Below are 21595 nucleotides of genomic sequence, written 5' to 3' on the forward strand. Positions count from 1 at the left end.
TGTTGAAGGGGGCCCCACCTCAGACACAGAAAGCCAAGTCAGAAGACTTGGTTTAAAATTCCTGTTCTGCCACTTACTAATTAGACAGTCTTAGGCAAGTCACTTTACCTCTTTGAGCCTCTGTTCCCTCCTTGTAAAGTGGGTAGAGGAAATCTGTATTCACTATTTTAAAAACATTGTTGTGAAGGACAAACAAAATGATAGATTGAATAATGGTTTATCAATGGCCACATGCTACAAAAAAAAAAAAGTGAGGAAACAGCATTGCTACTGATTCAGGCTTGACCAGCTCAAATGACAGGCCACACATTTTTCTGCATCTCCTAACTACAATCAAATACTTAAACATGCCATGTTCCCTTTGGAAGTACCCCCTTTCTTCAGCCATTCATTGATACTCCAATTTTGACCATGGATATCTAACCAAGTTCATTATCTATTCACCCACAAAACATTATGCTTCTCCCATCCCCATTTTGGTGAATGCCATCACCAGCCACAAGACTGGCCATAGGAGACACTGAAAAATCATCTTCAGTATTAGATGATATTAATGTTAATGTTAATTAGATGACTAATGTTAATTGTATTAAGCATAATTAAATGTGTAATGGTTATGAAAGAAATTCATATTTAGAGATACATTAGGAGACATTTATGGGTAAAATGACAAGATATCTGGGATTTGACTTAAAATGTTCCTGCCATGACAAAAAAAAAATTCCTGCCAAAAAAGGGGAGAAGGGTAGTTGAAACAAGACTGTCAAAATGTTGATAATTGTTAAAGCTGGGTGATGGGTACCTGAGATCCATTATACTGTAGTTTTCACTTACTGTGTGTGAAATTTTCAGCAATAAAAAGTAAAAAAATATTCTCAACCTCTCCCTTCATTATTCCCACATCTAATTAGTTGTGGTAGGCTGAATAACTCTCCCTTCCCACAAAGATGTTTATGACCTAATCCCTGGAAACTGACAAAAGGGATCTGCAAATCTGATTAAGTTAAGATCTTGAGCTGAGGGATTATTATTCTGGATGACCTTAATGTAATCACAAGGGTCCTTGTAAGAGGGATGCAGGAGGGCAGAATGAGAGAGAGATTTGAAAATTTGGTGCTGTTGGCTTTCAATAAGGAAGGAACCAGAAGCCAAGGAATGCAGGTGGCCTCTAGAAGCTTGAAAAGATAAGAAGACAGATTCTCCCCTGAAGTCTCCAGAAAGAATGCAGCCCTATAAATACCTTGATTTTAGAATTCTGACCTTCAGAAGGGAAAAATGAAGGAGGAGAATTGGAGGGGGAGACGAACCATGAGAGACCAAGGACTCCGAGAAACAAACTGAGGGTTTGGGGGGGTGGGGGGATGGGTTAGCCCAGTGATGGGTATTAAGGGCACGTATTGCAACAGCACTGGGTGTTATACAAAAACAATGAATCATGGAACACTACATCAAAAACTAATGATGTACTGTATGGTGACTAACATAACATAATAAATTTAATTAAATAAGCAAGAAGAATTCTTTCAGAACAGCAAGATAATAAATTTGTGCTGTTTTGAACTGAAGGAGAGCAGAATATGCCATTTTGGAATGTGGGTTATTTTGATCTGAAAGCAATCGGGACTCAGCAGACTTAGGAAAAGTTTTTATCTCCCCCTTAACTGACTAACATAATTTAGATAGGGGGCCTATACTAAAGAGAGCTATTACCAGAGATAACTTTTTATATCTGACTTATCTGCATGGTAGGGCAAACATCGGATTACCAAACATCTGCTCTTCTCATCTTCCTGTGAATTGCCTTGCTCCTCTTTGAAGCTCTAGGTCTCCACTCCTTTCCTTAGCTAAGGATGGTATATAAGCCACAATTGACTGACTGCTTTTGAGTCTCATATCTTTGTGGGGCTCCCATATGTAAGTAGGAATTTAAATTTGTCTTTCTCCTGTTAATTTGTCTGTCAATTTGATCCTTAGTCCAGCTAGAAGGACCTTGAAGGGCAGGTGAAATTCTTCCTCCCTGACAGAAGGCAATGCCTTGTATGACAGAGAAGGAAAAGAACCAAATGTGAGCATGAGAAAAAATTAGCTTTTGGTTCCCTCTTCCTCCACGCCTCTCTCATGGTGAGATCCACGAGCATGCTGTGAAGGCACAAACATGAGTTGTGTCTTTCCACAATGTCAACTTTATTCAATCATAAAGAAGGTTAATATAATTGTAAAGCAGGTTCAGGATTCCAAACTCAATAACATTTCATTACATGTTTAACTTAGTTTCCTACACATCACACAAAGCAAAGCACAATACAAAGTTACACAATAAACAAGATACAGCAGAGTAGGAAGTTAATGAACCAAACACAAAGTCAGTTCATGAGTGCACAGTTGAGATGAGGCCTTAGTCTGGTCTGGGTAAGCTCTCTGCAGGTGCTGCTTATTATGTTCAAGCAGTGGAGAATCTGCTACATTCAGAGATCAATCCGGCAGTTGCCTTTTTGATGTGGTCAGATGTGAAAGGGTCAGCATCTGGAGAATCTGACAGTTTGCTGCAAAAATCCTAACTTAAAAAAAAAAAGTTTAATGAGCCTTAGACCTTTGCAAACCATTTCTGGTTCTGTTGGTTATCAGTTCTGGGTGTTGTCAGCCCATGCTGGTTTCAGTGGTGTCTGGTCTTAGCTGCAATGCCCTTGGTTTCTTATGTCACAGCTTGACATATGTTACTGATTGATATGAGTGATTCCATCTTGTTCTCTATAGTGGAACAAGAGGCAACTGGCCTGTGTTTGGGACTCACATCTGCTCAAATCACTTTGTCAACTGAAAAAAAAAAAGCCAACCTCAAAGTAGGTTAGTAAATGCTTTATTCATTGTCTTCCTGAGGACTATAGCCTGGGACACAGTCCTTCAGATTTCTCTGGAGAACTGCTCTGAAGCTTGTTCGCTTATAGGGGATCATATGCAAAAAGGGAAAGGGGTATATGTGCTTGTAAACAGTTCTCCAAGGTATAATTGCATGTCACAAGGTATAATTGGTTTGGTTGTAAAAATTAAGGTTTACTAATTTCCACATAGATACATGAGAGACTCTTAGGTCATCTTAATACATTATGTTTCTATCATATCTAATTGTTCAAAACTATTGCTTGTATGCCTCCACCTAACTGGTTTTCCAGTACTTCTTGTTTTTCATATCTCTTTGAGGTCACTTGAAATGGTCACAGAGGGCTGACATTAGTCACCAACTGTAGTTCTATTGCACAACTCTGACTACGATCCTCTGTTTCCTCAACTATAAAATAGAAGAGAAGCTCCTCTTCCCAGGGTAGTTGTGGAGATCAAGAGATGTGTGATAAAGTGCTAAAGCTGTGTACATGTATGAAAATTATGCATATAAACCCATAGGTTTACTGTTATTGTACAAAGAGGGCAAATGGAACTGCTAGAAGACCAGACTGTATCAAGCTCCCCAGGAGATTTTCTCACAAGGTTGAGGGACCTAGCTAAGGAAGGCTCTCAGGGCCAAGCTGAATCAGGTGGGGAGGAGAGGAAGGAAGATTTTATCAAACTGTATTGCTGGTATTGAAGATATTTGACCTGGGGGGCCCTTCACCCTGCAACAGAGACTAAGCCTCCTGACCCTCCCAGGCCCCTATATGCTGTGGGGCTCCTTAGTCCTTCTCCTTCCCTTCCCAAGGTCCATAAGGGGGCCAGGACTTACTCCTTGAGAGGTCTTTGTGCAGGCAGCAGTTTTTCCTCATTCCCTGGTGTCCTGGACTCAGCCACCTTCCCAAGGGCTTTTGGGCCTGCCACCAATCCACTGCCTTTTTGAGAACTTTGAATTGCAGAGCACAGGAGTTAAGACAGTAGGCTTTGGAATCAGATTCCCTGGGTTTGAGGCCCACTGCCAACATTTTGCTAACTCTGTGATCTTGGGAAAGTGGTCTACCTGCTTTGAGCTTCATTTCTTCCATTTGTAAAATGGTTATAATTATATTCTTTATCCCATAAAGTTGTCACGAGTAATAAATAGCAGTTTACATAGTGTCTAACTTCTTAAGTGCCAGGCACTGTGTTCAGCACTTTTTATTTTTCTCGAGTTACAAATGAGAGAAATTGAGGCACAGAAGAATTGAGTCACTTGTCCAAGGTTACACAACTAGTGAGTGGCAGAGCAGGATTCCAATCCAGATCATCTTGTTCCAGAGCCCAAGCTCTCATCTGCTCTGCTGATTTGGTGAATAGCTGGTGTTCAATAAATGATAGTTGTTATTATCATTCTTAATAATCATAGTAAATTCTAAAGAAACAATCCCAGAGGAGCTAAAATTAAAGACTAAAATGGTGATAAAATTTTCATGCTGACAGAGAACTTGTGGATTACGTGGAGCAGTCCTTGCATTGTACAGAAGAGAAAACTGAGCCCCAGGAAGCTGGAGTGGGTTGCCCAAAGACATGCAGCAATTGGGGGCAGAGCTAGGGTCCATTCCTATTCTGCTGACTCTCAAGACCATGCCCTTTGTACCCTCCCAGGCCTCTTCCCCCAAACCTCAAGCCCAGAAACCACTGATAGAGTATTGAGTAGGAGTGTTCCAGAGGGTGCAACAGATTGGGTTCCCCAACCCCTTCCCTAACTATTCACTTCACACTGTCACATTTATTGGTGAGAGGTGTCCAGCAAGCTCCTAGTGTGATCCTATACTAGATGGACATTATCTGACACCCTCAGGACAATCCCATAGTACATGCAAAGGCTAGCATAAAAAGATACTAGAATTATATTATGAGCCTGGCGCAGGGATGGGGAGGGAGAGGCAGGCTACCAGCTGAAGGAGATGGATCTCAAAATGCCCCTCAAAGACATGCAAGGTGAGGCACTCTACAAACAAGATCCCAGAACCAGAAAGTTGCAAGCTGTCCTAAATTGCTCAGCCCATTACCACACACAAAAGGCATCATGTGGGCAGGCAGCTCTCTGGCTGAGGATGCACTGGATATATAGCCCTAGACTTGATCCTCAGAGAAGCCCCCCAAAATGCAAGACAGTGCAGTCATGGGTCTGATTTTTAGGGTTTATTGGAGAATGTTATGGGAAACACACTAAGCCTAGTGTCAGAAGCCTTGGGTTTGCTTGTTCACCCCTGACCCCCATACCATAGACACACTGTATGCCCTTGGGCAAGCTATCTAGCCTACCTGAACCATAGATACATTGTAAAATAGGCTGACACAATGCAGGTGAAACATGCCAGTCTCAGACAAAAACAAAAATTCAGATTGTGTTTTCTTGAGAAGTAATTTCAACTCTGCCTTCAAGTTTGAAGTTCCCAAAGGGAAACAAGGTGGTGAGACAAAAGCAGTAAGAGAAAAAGGGTTACCTACTATTCTGGTCTGCCCAGGACTGAATGGGGGCTCCAGGATTAAGGACTTTCAATGGTAAAACTGGGAAAATCCCAGGGTTACAAGGACAAGCTGATCACCCTAAAAAGAACACTGGCCAGAAAATCAAGAATAAGAAAGGAGTTGAACACTTGAGTTCCTACTCTGTGCTAGGCACTGTCTAGGTATTTTCCTTTGTATTCAAATCCCAGCTCTGGGTCTGAGATGAAGTAAGACCTCTGAAGTGCATCTCAATTTGAACATTCTGGGAATCCTTTCCTTCAAACTCAGATGTAATTTTAGGCCCAGGGAAGTAAAACCCACCCAGCAAACTGAGGCAGATCAATATGGCCATGCTTCCCCCACCCACACCCCCTGATCCATCCCATTCCTCACTACTCCTCTACACCACCCTTCTCTAAGGACTCCAGTAAAGCTGTATCCACACTTTCCGAACTCCTGCTAGAATTCTGCCATCTGGATTTTCTCTATGAGCATCTGCAGAGACATATCATGGATCTGAGAAAACATGCTTAGATCTCAGGGATCAAAGCAAGCTAGAGAAGGCTTCACAGGTGTGGGGGTCAGCTTCTAGCAGTAGAGCATGGGGATGGAACTTGGAGCTAATGTATGGGGGGAAAAGGCTTACTTTGAATCCTAGCTTAGCTCAGCAAGAAGCAGTTTCAAAGGTCCCCAGTTTAGGGTGGGGGTTGAAATATCAGGACTGGATGGCTAAGGCAGAGGCAAAATACAGGAGGCATTGTCTCAGAAACATAGGCCTGTCCCAGACACAGAAGATGGAAATAACCTGTAGTGGCCCATAATCTCTTCCCAATTGTCTGGGCAGAGGCTTCAGAGGGAACTTGCTTTCTCCTAAAGTTTACTGGTCCAGAACTAGCTGAACCTTCTCTAAAGTGAATTCCTCTCTTCTGCCCACTCCCAGTGGAAATGGCCCCAGGCCTCTCTGGGCATGCCATTTCTCCATCTGTTCTCTCTGGATTAGCAGATCCAAGACCCTGCCTGTCTCAGCTCCCTGTTCACTACCAACCCTACTCCCCAACCCAAGTCCCAGGGATCAAGAGTAAAGAGGGGGCATAGTTGGGCAGTTTGCCAGGGAACATTAAACCCCTAGTCACAGGGATGGCAATTTAGGCTTTATTAGGGAGGACTGGGCTTAGGTAATGAGGGATAGATAGTGTCAAACACCCAGGCTTTGGAGTTAGAAATTCTGGACCAGAGGTCCTATCCTGCCATTTACTTATTGGATGTGTGGACTAGGGCACATTGCTTGTATCTATTTGAGGTTCAATTTCTTCCTCTGTAAAATGGGAGGAATGACAATCCATTAGCCTCAAAGTGTTGGTATGAACATGTAGTGGACATGAATTTTTTAAATTGTTGAAGTCCCCACCAAAGTTTGCCATTTATTTACTTCTCCCTTCTAAGTCAATTGAATAAAACACATTGAATGAGTGACCACCATGTGCCAGGTACTGTGGGGACTGCAAAGATGAATAAGACAGGATCCCTGAAGAATCCTAGAGACCAAACATTATTATGTTAGGATAGTGGAACTATGGATAATTTTTCTTTGTTTTCTCTATTTTCTGCATTTTTTCTTCTGCAACTTGGTTATTTTTCATAAACAAATGATAAGAAAATATTGGTTGAGTGTGTACTATATGCCAAGCACTAAACTGGGCACTTTGCACACATTATATTATTTAATTCTGGCTACAATTCTATATCCTCACACATATAGGATTGTCACAAAGATTAAGTAAATTTTTTATAAGTCTTTTACATCATTTTACAAATATAGATAGTGGATTCAAGAGGTTAAGACTCTTGTCGAAGGTTATACAGAGAATAAATGAGTGGTAGAGCCAGAGTTTCAATCCAGATCTGTCAGATTCCAAAGCCCAGTGCTCCAAAGCCAAAGTCACCCTCCAGGAATAGCCACTCTTAAGGGGTAATGGAGATACACAACACACTTTATTCTAAGACTGATTATGTTAAGTTCCAGAATAAGGGTGGAAATTTCTGTGCACACAAAAAGAAACAGGAAGTAAACTCAAATTTGGATGAGTGTGTGGGAAAAAAAAAAAAAAAACTTCTCAGAACAACTTGGAACCAACCCTCTTACCAGAAACATCTGGGACTCCATACAGATGGTGATCCAAGGGGAGAGGTGGGACCTTTTAAAATTAGAAAGAGCTTGAACGCTCCGTCTTTAGCATTTGGGTGCTCATTCATTTATTAATTTATTTAAATATTTCCTGAGCACCTGCTCTGCTATAGTATTAATGCTGCTCCCTGAGGGATCAGAAAAGATTAAGGCAGTTTTTGACCACATTTAAAATCTAGCTGGACACACACAATGACAGAATCAAGTAATTATAAAACAATGCAAAAAAGGTAGAGATAAAAATACATACTCATGATATTAGCAAAGTACTCACTAGCAGAGGGCAAGGGGAACTTTTAATTGCTATGCTTCCCTTTAGGACAGCCACACTCCAAAATTGGTTTTGGAGTGCAGAAGAGGACAGGGTTAAGGGAGCTGGGGCAGGACTTATGGGGATGGTGTACTGCTTCCCAGGCAAGTGGCTGCAACATACCTAGAGGTCCCAATGCTCTAAGCAGAATAAAACAGCACGTAGTAATGATGTTAATTAACCCTATTGGCTAAGCATACATTCAGTGTATGTGCCAGGCACTGAGCTAAGCACTTTACCCACATCATCTCATATAATTCTCCCAATAACTCAGTGAAGTGAATAGGATAGCCGCCATTTTTCAGCTAGAGAAATCAAGGCTGAGAAAGATTAAGCAACTTTCCCAAGTTTATGCAGTTAGTTCAAACTGGGACTGGAGTCCTCATCTGTTAGTCTCCAAAATTCCTGCTCTTTATTTCATTCTTCTATGAAAACCACACATACAAAAAATCCCAACAGACAATGTATCGTACACATGTCTAGAATCACAACCCACAGCACACATATCCATAAAAAAAATGAGAGAAGCTGCTTGGACCCTTCATCTAAACATGTGCTGCTGGCTTACTGCAGTAGTTTAACAGAGATTTATGGAAGTAAAAATTGTCAATAAAGAAAAATCAATTCTTTAACTTAACTATGCCAACCTAGGCAAATGAGTTACATCCAGGTACACACCTGGCAGTGACAGCCACCAAGACATTGGTTACTTCACCAATTTCTCTAATGATCTTGTCTCCTTCTTCCCCAGACCAATGCTGTCTGCTTGGGCTGGACAATTGCGTGAGGACACTGATCTATCCAAGGAGCAGGAAGTCAGTGAACTGCTCCTCAGCTCAAGGTATCATGTAGCCAGACTGCTGACTAAAACTTCCAATCCCTTCATCTGCACCAGGGCTAGAATGGTTTTCAGAAAGTAAGAAGTATTCTGAATGATAATTTAGATTCCAGCAACTGTGGATTCTAATTCCAGGCTCAGCCCCCAACTCACTGAGTGATCCTGGGCTAGGCTGTTGACCTTTCTGGTCATCACTGCCTCCACTTCTCTAAGCTTACTTAGGGAGTTAAACTGGCTGACCTTCTGAAGATCCTTCCAGTTTCAACAGTCCATGCTTCTGGGAGAATTTGCCTCAGAAGTTTTAAGTGTAGGAGTGGATCTGTGTGAGCATGCTTCCTCACCCCTGTTGTGAGGTCTCTCTGACTGACTGGAGACCAGGAAGTAGAAGTGGGATGGGGCATACAGCAAAGAACATTATTCTCTGGCAGCCTGGGACTTCAGAGAGAAACAGGCAAATCTGTGATGAGAGTGGGTAGTTCCTGTTAAGCAAACAGCAGCACTAACAAATCCTGGCCTTTGATCAAGAGATACTCATGGAAAAGAAATGAGCAATTCGCAGATTCTACTGTGGTACTAGAAGCAAATGCAAGTTTAACTTTCTAAGGTTAGAGTGAGGATAGCAATTTAGGACACCAAAATGCAGGCAGGAAGAAGAGCAGAAGAAATGGACAACATATTTTCTAGCAATTAGCAGGAAAAGCTCCAGAATTCCCTAAAGAAAATTGTTCATCCTTGGAATGACAGCTTTTTCCAAAAAGCATGGCAAAGGAATTGTGATACCAGCATCACCATTGGGCACAGACTTCCAGGATCAAATCCTTTTTTTTAATTTTTATTTTATTTTGGTTGGGGTTGAAGTGGAATGTTGAGAATTCCTAGGAAATGATGGCACACTGAGGAGATGTGGGCTCCAGAATGGCACAGAGTATTTGTTGTCTCTTCTGCCTTGTCATCCCACTCAACTCTCCCAACCCACCTCCTCCAATTCAAGGGTAATGTCCCAAAAAGGAGCCAAAACAATCTTGCAGATGGATTTTTCTGGGGGTCCCACTTTCCTCATGACTATCTCCTTACCCTTGGAGATAATTTTGCTGATGTAGAGTATACTCCAAGGAGGCCCACTCAAGCCCACTTTATGCTGAAGATTTTGGGCATGATATGCTCAGAACTGTGCATCCATACTGTCACCAGCAAGTCACAGGCTGTGTTCTGGTAGGCCTCCTCTGTGTCCTGCACCAAGGATTGGGGAAAAGAAGTTCCCAGAGTAGAGCATAGGGGTTTTTTGAAGGACTGAAACCATCCCACCTCCTTTGAGTAGACTTGCCCAAATGCCTGTGGCTAGACCATTCTGTTGCATTGAGTCTCAGTTGTTTATCAAGCAAATAGAAATATGATGTTTGTAACAGGCTTATTGCCAGGACTGAACAAGGTATGTAAAGTGCCCAGCACAATGTCTGGCATATAGTACATACCAGTGGTGACTTTTTTTGACTAGAGTGACATCGCCCTTTGCCCAGGACTTTCCTGATTTGGGCACTGAAAATCTCACATTGCAGGAAACTCCCTGAGTTCTGGCAGACTGGGATGTTTGGTCATTCTATTTTCAATCATCTCTTCTCAACTCTCCAAATGAAAACATAATCTAACCCTCACCTCCTCATTTGTTTGACTCATAAATTTGTCTATTTCTGTATTTCTCTAATCAAAATCCTAAAGATTTATAAAAAATACATAAATTCAACAAATTGCAGTGTGCTTCTACTTTCCATTCTTCCCAGTAATTCTGTGTTCTAGGACAGTGCTTCTCAACCAAGGTGATTTTACCCACAGGGGACATTTGGCAATGAATGGAGGCATTTTTTAATTGTTACATGGGGAGAGGAGAGTGCTACTGACATCTAGTGGATAAGAGTCAGGGATGCTGTTAAACATCCCTCAATGCACAAGACAACTCCCAACAAGGAATTATTTAGTTCAAAATATCAGTAGTGCTGAGGTTGAGAAATCCTGGTCTAGCGGATATTATTAGCTCAATAGATGCTATAAATGAAAACTCTGGGGAGGCTGAATGAGATAAATAGCTCAAGGTCAAAGAGCTGAAAAGTGGCCCAGATAGAATTCAAGCCCAAACTGGTTGACTCTGGATCCAGTTCTTTTCTTAGAATATTGCAATGTTTCTGAGAAATGTTTTGTTTGTCACCTTATTTGGGTTTATTACAACCCTGGCATGATAAGATACAGCCTATGTTAAACATGGGGAAATAAGTCTTCAAAACTCAGGTTCAGAGCTTCTTAATCCATTTTAGCATTGTACCCTGTGGCCAACCCCACTCCCCTCACACACACACACACACACACACACACACACACACATGCACGCACACGCACACGCACATGCACACGCACACACACAGGGCATAGGGTATGATGGCAATGAGAGTTTGGTAGTTAGCTGGGACCCCTGAGAGGCTTAGAGGTAAGTGACAGCTGGGACTAGGGTATCAGTGGAGAGGGAAGAATGGGAAGTCCATCCCAGCCAAGATAGTAGATAGTTATGGGGAGGCAGCAAGCCCATTCCTCCAGTCTCTTGACATCCGCAAAAATGTCTCCAGTCCTTGATTCTAAAACCAGCCCCCAAGAGGAACCACATCTTGCACTGTAGAGCTCATAGAGGTGGCCCATTGTTGTTGTGGGATCCTTGAGAGCAATGGTCAAGAAAAAATTCTTGAGATGCTTTACAATGCAACTTAGTAAGTTTATTTATTTATTTATTTTTAATTTTAATTTTATTTAAATTCAATTAACATGTAGTGTATTATTAGTTTCAGAGGTAGAGTTCAGTGATTCATCAGTTGCATATAAAACTAGTAAGTTTATTTAAGTTGCATGGGGACAGCCCCTGTGGGCAGAAAGAGCTGCACTTTTGCTGTATGAAGCTGGTGGTTATATACTTAGTGCTCAAGAAGGAGGGGACATGCAGGGAGTATTAGATCATAAGAGTTCTCTTTAAATTTCTGCTCATAAAGCTACTTTTGCAAGATTTCTCTGGTGCTTGTCATTCAGTTCGATATTAACTATTGGTGAGATTTACAGGCAGTCATATGAGACCCTTTAAGAATATAGCAACCAGCACATATTTGATCCCTATTGAAACTATGCAGGATATAGGTCAGCCTTCTGGGCTAAAGATGAACATTTTTCTACTTCTATCTCTCATCAATGTAATCTACCCCAAAGTTCTCATTTTACAGATAAGACAAAATGAAGTCCAAAGAAGCTTTTAGCTCACTGTCTTGAGGGGGGAAGAGAAACAGAACACTAGGGTATCCTGCCACCTAGTGCAGAGCTCAGGTCACTACATTCTCTGGAATCAGGCTTGCAGACCAAGCAGGCCCTCTTACATTAGTGCTGAGTGGAAGACTATATACCTTCTCACACCTCTGTACGTTTAATTCTTACCCAGCAAGCTATCTTAATACACTGAAATTTGAGGATCCTGAAGCAGATGTTAAAGTGTGGAGTGAAGGAGTATTAGAAAGAAAGAGGGCTAGAGACCCTCTCCCTTCCCCTTTTGATATCTCTTTGCCTGCTGACTGTTCTCAACCCCATCTCCCAGACTTAGTGACTAGCTCTTACTCCCCAAGTGTCCTTGACTTTGGTCAATTTGTCCTTTCTAAAGCACCTAAACCTCAAAACAAAGAAATTGATCCTAAACATAACATTTTCTACACCCCAGCTAGCCACTACACATACTTCTGCTACCTGTCAAACCCCAGTAGGCATCAGAGTTTGGTACTCTACTCTATCCTGAGCACTCATTCCCTAAGGCAGGCATTCTAATTGAGTGGTCCAGCCACGTATTTCCTGCTCACAGAGAAAACACCTACTTTATTCTATACCACTAGGCCTCAAAAGGTGGTCCCTAAATCAACAATGTCACCATCTGGGAACTTAGAAATGTAAAATATCAGGCCCCACTCCAGACCTACAGAGTCAGAGACTCTGGAAGTAAAGCCCAGTTATCTTGGTTTTAACCAGTATCCCGGGTGATTCTGCTACATGCTAAACTTTAGAACTTCTGCCCTGCACCCTTATGTTAGCTTTACAAAGAAGCAAATGGTATCATTTTAGGGGAACTAGGAAGTAGGGCCACCAAGAACAGTTGTGCTTTGCATAACTCCAGAGGCCATCCTTCATGTAGATGTGAATGGTACCATGCAGAATCGTGCAGTGTGGACCTGCTAGTAAGGGTGATGTTCTTCTTCTTGCCACCAAAAGAAATCAACAACAACAACAACAAAAAGAATGGAATACCGCATTTTCTATTAGTCCTCACGGTGCTGTTCTGGAGCTGGTTTTTATAGGCTGGAGCCAATTGTGTGCATCTCTTCCCAACTCTGTGTTCAATGATTTCACATTGGTAGCTTGAAATTGTCTGTAATGAAAGTATTGAAACCACAGAAATTGGCAAACAGTACAAATCAGAGTTTAAAAAAAATTAAAGAGCCTGTTTACCCTTCTTGGCAGGGCCACCAAGTATAACCGCATGAGTTATGTATGGCAACAATACCTCTCCAGCAAATCTGTACAAAAACATGATTGCATCATAATTCTTTGTGGCAAAAAGTAACAAAATGAATGCCCAGCAATAGGGAACAGGTGAAAAAAATACAGTATGATTGTGGTGGGGATTATTACACACCATCAAAAGAAATAATTTCAGTTATATCAGATGACTTGAAGGGGTTTTAATGAGATATAGCTGAAGGAAATATGTAGAAAAGTCTTTATGATATGATCCCATTTTGGAAAGCAAACAATATATGCATCTATGCATAAGAACATTTGGTTATGGGCAGGGAAAGATATATAATAGCATATCAGCATGAATTATGGGAATAATGGGAAGAAAGATCCACAGAAAAAAGACTGTTCAAAACATCGCTAATATTTATACGGTTAGATTTATATAGTTAATGACAATTTACATTGTCAGTAACATTGGAATTGACATGGTTTATTCAATTTACATATTCTGTAAATGTAAACATGCTTGGAAGAATATAATTAAAACAACATAAAATTGGGAGGAGGTAAGGTAATGATAGGCATGGTGGTAGTATTAAGGATGCATGTGGGGTCACACTTCCCCAAGTGAAGCAATCCCCCAAACCCTGGTCAACAAGGATCAGGATTTAACAGTTCCTAGCTCCTTGATGCCCAGCCCCAAGTTCTGCCTTTCCAACCTGATATACAGGTCAACTGCTGAACAACATATAGCACAGCTGGATCATTGGACAACCGAAAAATGAGACACAGTAAGCTGTGCTGTTTCTGTTCTAAAAGCACCAGCCCAGGTGCCCTGTATTTATTCCCTTCTATTAGTAGGGGTAAGGACGGGGCTTTGACACACCTTTCACTTGAGTGATATCTTTATCAACTTTTCCTCCACTATCTAGTAAATAACCTTGATTTCTAGTATTTAATCACCTTTTCTTATTCCTTCCCTTGTCTCCATTTCCAATATTTGTTCTTTTAGAGGTTTATTTATTTTATTTTAGAGAGAGAGAGCAAGAGTGGGGGAAGGGGCAGAGGGAGAGAGAATCTCAAGCAGACTCTGCTCACTGAGTGTGGAGCCCGAGGTGGAGTTTGATCCCATGACCCTCAGATCTCGACCTGAGCTGAAACCAAGAGCCTGACGCTCAATTGACTGTGCCACCCAGGCGCCCCTCTGATATTTCAATCCCAACTCTAGATTGGACTCATCCTTTAGAGGCCTTCCCTGAACTCCTTATTACTGTCTTACCTTGTACCTATTTTTTTTTCCATAGCTCTTATCATTACCTGAAATTATATTACACAGTACTTGTTTTCTTGTACATTGTCATTTTCCTCCCACTAGAATGTAGGCTCCATGAAGGCCAGGACCTTAATTTTGTCCACCGCTGCATCCCCTAGAAGAGTGCCTGGTACTTATGGGTGCTTAATTAATATTTCTTTGATGAATTATTGAATACATGAATACTACTTAGTCTCCATAGTTCTCCTATGCCCTGAGGATATTAGATTTTTTTTTCACCAGGGTAACAGAAGGCCCTAAAGAAATTTGTGTTTGCTAGATCCTTGAAACAACTTTCACTCTCCACACTCCTTATAATAATTGTGCAGCCATGGTTCAGATCCTTAGTACAGGTTCTTTCTTTTTTGAGGTTTTGTTTTGTTTTGTCTTCATATCTGTGTGGTAAAATTCATTTTAAAAATATGCAGGAGATTTCCTGGTAAAGCAAAAGTAGCTTTACCAAATACCAACATATGACCAATCTTGTTGCCTCTATACTGTTATCTACCCCTTTTATTAATTTTTCATAGCTTTAATGGGGTATAATTTCATACAATAAACTGCATATATTTAAAGTATAAAATTTGATGAGTTTGGAATATGTATATACTCATGAAATCATGGCCACAATCAATATAATGAACACATTAATTACCCTAAAAAAATTACCCTAAAAGTTAGAACAGTGTTCTTTAAACTGCAGGTTGTAACCCAATAGTCATTTGTGGAATCACTTCCAGGTGATAGACGTGAGACAACTGTGGATAGCCCCAGAACTGTCCTTCCCCTTTTCAGTAGCTTCAGTTGAGAGTTGAATGTGCTGTACTGAGCCAGCTGTGGAAAGACAAGGCCTCTGGCTGATATCAGCATTCCTGGTGAAAAAAGCTTTTCCTAGGGCCCTGAGTATGTACACCTTGGCCTCTGTCATGCATATTTCCTAGCACTGTTACCAGTTTAGAAGATCATTGATACATTTTTTGTTACTTAGAGAAACAAGGTGTGCCTTGGCTCCTTTTCCCAGTATGGAAGCAGAGCTTGTACGCTCTTGGAGTGCTCACATTTGCACAGCAAGCTTGCTGTCCAAGCAGGCTGCTCTTTGCTGGGCTTTGGCCTTAGTGCACATAGAACATCTCTGACTGGCATATGCCATGGAACAAGGAGAGATCAGGAGAAGCTGTGTGTGCTCTGCTAATTCTTGGCCTGCTTAGAAGATTCCCCCCAATAAATCCCATGTTGTATCTGCATCATGTGGTATTATCAAAAGCTGGCTTCCCAAATATTACCAACACAGACTGTTGGTAAGACCAAATTGAGTTTATTGCTTACCAGGGTGAAGAAGAGCACCATCTATGCAAAGCTTCAGCAAAAATGTCTCAAAAGGAGGGAAGGCAAAGTTAGAACTTGAGAACTGGAAGTTTGGTTTGAGGTAGGTCTTTCAATGAAGGGACATGATTTAGAATTAGGTAAGGATCATAATGCAACTGTCCAAGATTAGTGGAAACAGCAAGACAAGGATTTTGAAGTGATGGATTAAAAGACTCTTAGGGCATTTTTAAACTCTCTGTTGATGCTTTCCATTGAAGAGTTTGTTGTTGGATTTTTCTGTAATAAACCATTTGCATGGGCAGGAGAGCCTTGGAAAAGTAAAGTCATGTTAATGAAGACAGTAGAATAGGGAAATTATGTTTGTGTAGACAATAAGGTGTAGGTTTAGTTTTCAATGTCCAGGCTAAGTATGGGAATAGAAGGTTTTGATTCTCAGGTGTTGGCAGTATATGTCCATGAACCCCTTACATGACAGTGATCACCAGCATTTTTCAAAAAATGAAACTAAATAAACTAGAATTGAATTGCATGTATTAGGGTTAAATACTCTTTCATGAAAACTTTGTTTCAATTACACATGTTTGTGTGAAATGAGTCATGAAGTAAAATGTGTCTCCTTACAATAGGTCTGGAGCCAGAAATGTTTGAAAGCTACTTCCTTAGAGAAATGTTGATAGACCCCTAAAAGTGATAATTCCCTCTCTCAGCCAGTGTGCACTGCTCCAATCTAACCTTCCATGCTAGTAATAGAGGAGTGTCTGGCTTTGATAGGAAAGAATACATAATCTGAGAATTAAAATGGAGGTCTTCTTCAGGTAGGCTAGGGTTTGAGTGGGAACTTTGAATCTATAAAGTTGTCTGCCATTTCAGCAGAGAGCTGAAAGAAGGCACATTGCTACTGAAGTACAAACCATGGAGGCTAGACACAAATAACAGTGACCTACTGTGAGCACTGTTAGTGTCTAAAACAAATCCCTAAGAAGGCATAGGTTCCCATTTGACCAAGATGCAATCTACTTTATCAGGGGACTAGATAAGATGACCCTTGGGGTGCCCTCCATTGAGAGGATATTATAATTCTAGAGAGGATCCTACAACAGAAGCAGGCAGTTAGCCTGAGATGTTACTTTGTTATCACCTCTTAACACCTGACCCTGAGGTATTGTTGGACAGAATAATAATTGTGACACAGTGGACAATGAAGATCTTCCATTCTCAAGTGGGTCATCTACTTCTCTGAGGAAATTCTGTCACTTGAGGTCTTTAGAAGCCTGGAGGTTTTTAAAGGGACATTACCCATCCCCCTCCTCCACCATCCCCCCTCATCAGGCCTGAAATTCCTCAGAGCGCCCCAATCCTTAAGATAAAGCACTATCGTCTCCATTTAAAATGTAAATTCTCCTTTGGCTCAAAATTTAAGCCTTTTGGATTTGTTTTTCCTACTTATCAAAAAGAGGCTTAGGTTAAAAAGGAATGAGAAACACTGCAACACTATCTCAGTGGGAATTGACATGGTTTATTCAGGAATTCATTTAGCAAACAACAATTAAGATTAGTTGGAGATCTGGGTGTCCCTGATTTTGAAGGTTTCATGGTCTGAAGCCGACCTGTAAACAGGTAAGTCACATCCTATGTCTGAGAGTTGTGGAAAGAACCTAGGCTGAAGCCACACAGACCTGGGAGGAAATTACATTCCCTCCTTCTTACTGGTGCCATCTTAGGCCATGCAGCTGAGCTTCAGTTTTCTCATCTGTAAATTAATTAGAACAAAACTAACTTCACAGAATTAAGGAGATGATTTTATTCAGGTTATAGCCATAAGGAAACTGCTTAAAGAAAAGAAAGGAAAGTTTTATAGAAGCAGGTGAACAAAGGAGTCATCATCAGCCTTATGGGAGCCATGAGGAAGTACAGGTAGGGTCTTATCTCAGAATATGCCAGGACAATGTGGTCCCTTACAATTAGCAGTTTTTTTGGAACTCAAAAGGGTGGGGGAGTTTTCTCAACTGTGGCTGCATTCTTGGTCCCTAGGGCTCAGATAAAGTTCAATGTTGTCAAGCATTTAGCATAGGACCTGGACCATGGTAGGCATTCAACAAGCATTTCTTTCTTTTCCTTTCTCCGGTAGAAGGATGTAAAAAGTGGTGTGGGGGTTCACAGATGGGCCGACAGATTTACTTCGCTTGGGAAAAGTGGATTTGACAAAAGATCCTGAATTTTAAAGGATAAATGGTGTTTTGTCAGAAAGAGGGAAAAAATGAAAGCTTTCTAGATAGGCTAACATAATAGAGAAGGGCATAAAGGTTTATAAGAGACATATTCAGAGACCAGCTGTAACTTCAATGTGTTACAAAGAATAGTTGGACATGAGGTTGTTTTGAGCCAAACTGTAAAAACCCATGGAAAGCCATTTAATGCTTACTGTTTCAGGAAAACAATCCAAGAATATATGACTCTATCAAGATGAGGTTCCATTTTATGAGACTGGCTCTGTAAGGGATGGAAGCAGGGAGACCAGTTAGGAGATGATCTAGAGAGGACCAAAGTTTGACCTAGAGCATGGCCATGAGGATGTCATGAGAGGACTTATTAAAAAGATAGTAAATAGAATTTACTAGACAGATTATCTAGTTATGGGGAGAGGTAGCACGCAGGTGAGGGAGAAGGTGGAATAGTAGAGGATGATAATGTTAATAACAAATAGACTAATATTTCTAGTGCTTACAACGTGTCCTGCATTGTTCTAAGAGTGCTACACTTATCTCTTTTAATCCACACAGTTCTATGAGGTAAGTGTTTTTCTCCCCTCCATTTTCAGATGAAGAAAATGAGGCATAAAGAGGTTAAATACCTTGCTGAAGTTTTCACAGATAGTAAGTGGTAAATAAGCCAGAACTCACCCCCAAGCTGTCTGAGTGCAAAGATTGAAGCTTGGATGACTATGTGCATACTGTTGCCATTTACTGGGATCAAAGGATATAGGACAGGGGTCAAATTTATGGTGAAAGTATTTGTTTTGGACAGGTTGATATGAAGTGCAGCAGACAGTTGATTAAATGGATTTTGAGCTCCAGGAAGAGATAGGACCAGAGCCGGAGACTTGAGGGGTATCAACATATAGAGATATGCTCATTAGGGGTCTCAGGATGGCCTTAGATGAATGGGATGCACAAAAGTAGGGGTGGGGATTTAGAAAGAGGGGGATGGTGAAACAAACAAGGGGAAGCAGTAGCTTGAAGACAAATTTGATCAACCTAAAAATTTCACAGGCAATGACTTAGACTTGGAGAGTGCTTGTTTAATTTAAGCGCATTGGTACAGCTGGAGGGGTCCTGCAGCACCACATGCCTAGGGATTTTTAGGATTCTTGAACATGTGACAGGATGGATTCCACCAGTACCTGTGGTAGGTTGAAAAAGAACACCCCCCCCCCCAGGAAAAGACGTGCTAATCCCTGGAATCTGTGACTGTTACTTTCTATGGTAAAATAAATAAAATGGAAAAATGCTACTTTATATATAAATAATTTTTTTAAAAATTTAAAGATTTTATTTATTATTTGAGAGAGAGAGGGAGCGCATAAGAGAGGTGAAGGGCAGAGGGAGAAGCCGACTCCCCGTTGAGCAGGGAGCCTGATGTAAGCTCAATCCTGGGACTCCGGGATCATGACCTGAGCCAAAGGCAGATGCCTAACTGACTGAGCCACCAAGGTGCCCCTAAATTTAAAATTTAAAAAAAATACATTTAAATTTTTAATTATAAATATAATTACATTAAAGATCTTGAAATAGGGAGATTATCAGGGATGATCCAGATTGGCCCTGAATGTGATCACACGTAGTAGAGGGAAGTAGCAGATCTTATACATACAAAGAAAAGGTGAAGTGAAGACAGAGTAGAGAGACAATTGAAGATGCTGGCCTGGAAGATTAGAGTGATGTGGCTACAACCCATGGAATGCCAGGAGCCACCAGAAGCTGGAAAAGACTAGAAATGGACTGTCCTCTAGAGTAGCCAAATAATATCAGCCAAATAATACTGATTTCAGACTTTTGACTTCCAGACCTGTGAGGTAATAAATTTGTTGTTTTAAGCCACAAATTTTGTGGGAATTTGTTACAGCAACCATAAGAAACCACAAGAAACTAATATAGTTTCTCCTCAAAGCTATCACCACTTAACACAATTTTTGACCCAGTAATCCCTAATTATCAACAGGTATCAGGCCTCATTTGTCACATATTAGACATGGTGCTCTTGTTATGTACTTTGGTCAAGTTTTCTTGGAACACGTGGAATAGGGAGACCTTCAGCTTCATGCGGAATGAAAGGGGAAAGGATAGGGGTCTTTACAGAAAAGCACTATCCAAAATTAGCCTCTAAACCCCCAGAATGTTCACAAATGATTCCTTCAGATGTGGCACCTCCTCTGACTGGATTAGATCTTAGGGAGTCATGTAAGCCATCTCCCTGTCTTTGCCTGAATGCAGCCAAGATCCTGAAGTTTAAAGGGTATCTACTTTGGGGCAGATAACTGGCCTACTGGTTGGCATGGCCAGTTAGGACAGAGTAACTGTCATTCAAGAGTCATGAGAATACTACATCTTAGGGGAAAATGGCTGGAGAAAGAAGCACATATGGAAACGGATTGGAATTTGTTGCTATAAAGTGAAAAAGAGTTACAGAAATGCTGGTAAGATTGCTATCAACAGCAGAGAAAGACAATTATAAAATGGTTTCAGTCATATGTGGAACATAAGGAATAGTGCAGAGGACCTCAGGAGAAGGGAGGGAAAACTGAATGGCAAGAAATCAGAGAGGGAGACAAACAGACTCTGGACTCCCGGAAACAAACTGAAGGTTACAGACGAGAGGGGGCTGGAGGGATGGGGTAACCAGGTGATGGGTATTAAAGAGGGCAGGTGTTGTGAGGAGTGTTGTTATAAGTAACTAATGAATCATTGAACACTACATCAAAAACTGATATGCTGGCTAACTGAACATAATAATGAAAAAAAAAGATTGCTATCAACAGTTCTTTCTCAAGTGTTAAGACTGGAAAATAACTTCTGTGAGAAGGATTGGTATGGAACTCTGAAAAATCTAGCCAACCTGTAAAATCAGAAGGGCTTCAGAAAATTGTCCCCACGGCAACTCCAGAATCCTAAAGAATTATGCAGAAAAACTAAGTATACCCATGTAGATGTTGAAAACAACGTAGCAGTGGATTGCTGAAAAAGTAAAATCCTACAATTTACAGATATGGAAGAGAACCTAGAGATCACCCAGTTTAAGCCCCTCACGGTACAGATGTGAAAAACCAGCAGATTTTTCAATCCAACTTTAAATCCAAATTTGCTCTGTAGTCTGGCTTCAGTGTCCACAGTGTTTTTCTGGGTCAGGTGCTGAATCATAGCAATGAAAACATACTTACAAACGCATTCTCGGTACACAGGACAATCGCGATGCCTCCCCTGCTCGCCAAAGGGCGCAAAGTGAAATTCCTCCCACAGTTGACACACATCCTCCCTGGAGTCCGGGACAGAAGCACGTTAGCAACCAGGAAATTAGCGGAACCTTGAGGCTGAACACTTGCTGCTCGCACGGTTGCTTTAAGAAAAGAACGCTTCCGGCTGGCGAGGCCTTGCCTCCAATTTGTGGTTAGGTCGTCCCCTAGTTCTCGTGTTCCGATTTACCACGCTAACTCAGAGAGGCGGGCTT

General features: G+C 41.2%; 1 long non-coding RNA gene across 1 annotated transcript; it reads right to left on the bottom strand.

Moving 5' to 3' along the window:
* Positions 1–2233: 2233 nt before the first annotated feature.
* LOC148163086 (uncharacterized) lies at positions 2234–21440 on the bottom strand. The gene is made up of 3 exons (XR_015769462.1): positions 21309–21440; positions 13024–13144; positions 2234–2558 (listed from the first exon to the last, which is right to left on the bottom strand). It is a non-coding gene; the product is annotated as an uncharacterized LOC148163086 (long non-coding RNA).
* Between the last annotated feature and the right edge of the window lie 155 nt (positions 21441–21595).

Source organism: Eumetopias jubatus, unplaced genomic scaffold, assembly GCF_037043125.1.
Source record: "Eumetopias jubatus isolate StellerSeaLion01/CBP00866 unplaced genomic scaffold, mEumJub1_p1.0 scaffold_11, whole genome shotgun sequence".
In the NCBI taxonomy this organism is placed as follows: domain Eukaryota; kingdom Metazoa; phylum Chordata; class Mammalia; order Carnivora; family Otariidae; genus Eumetopias; species Eumetopias jubatus.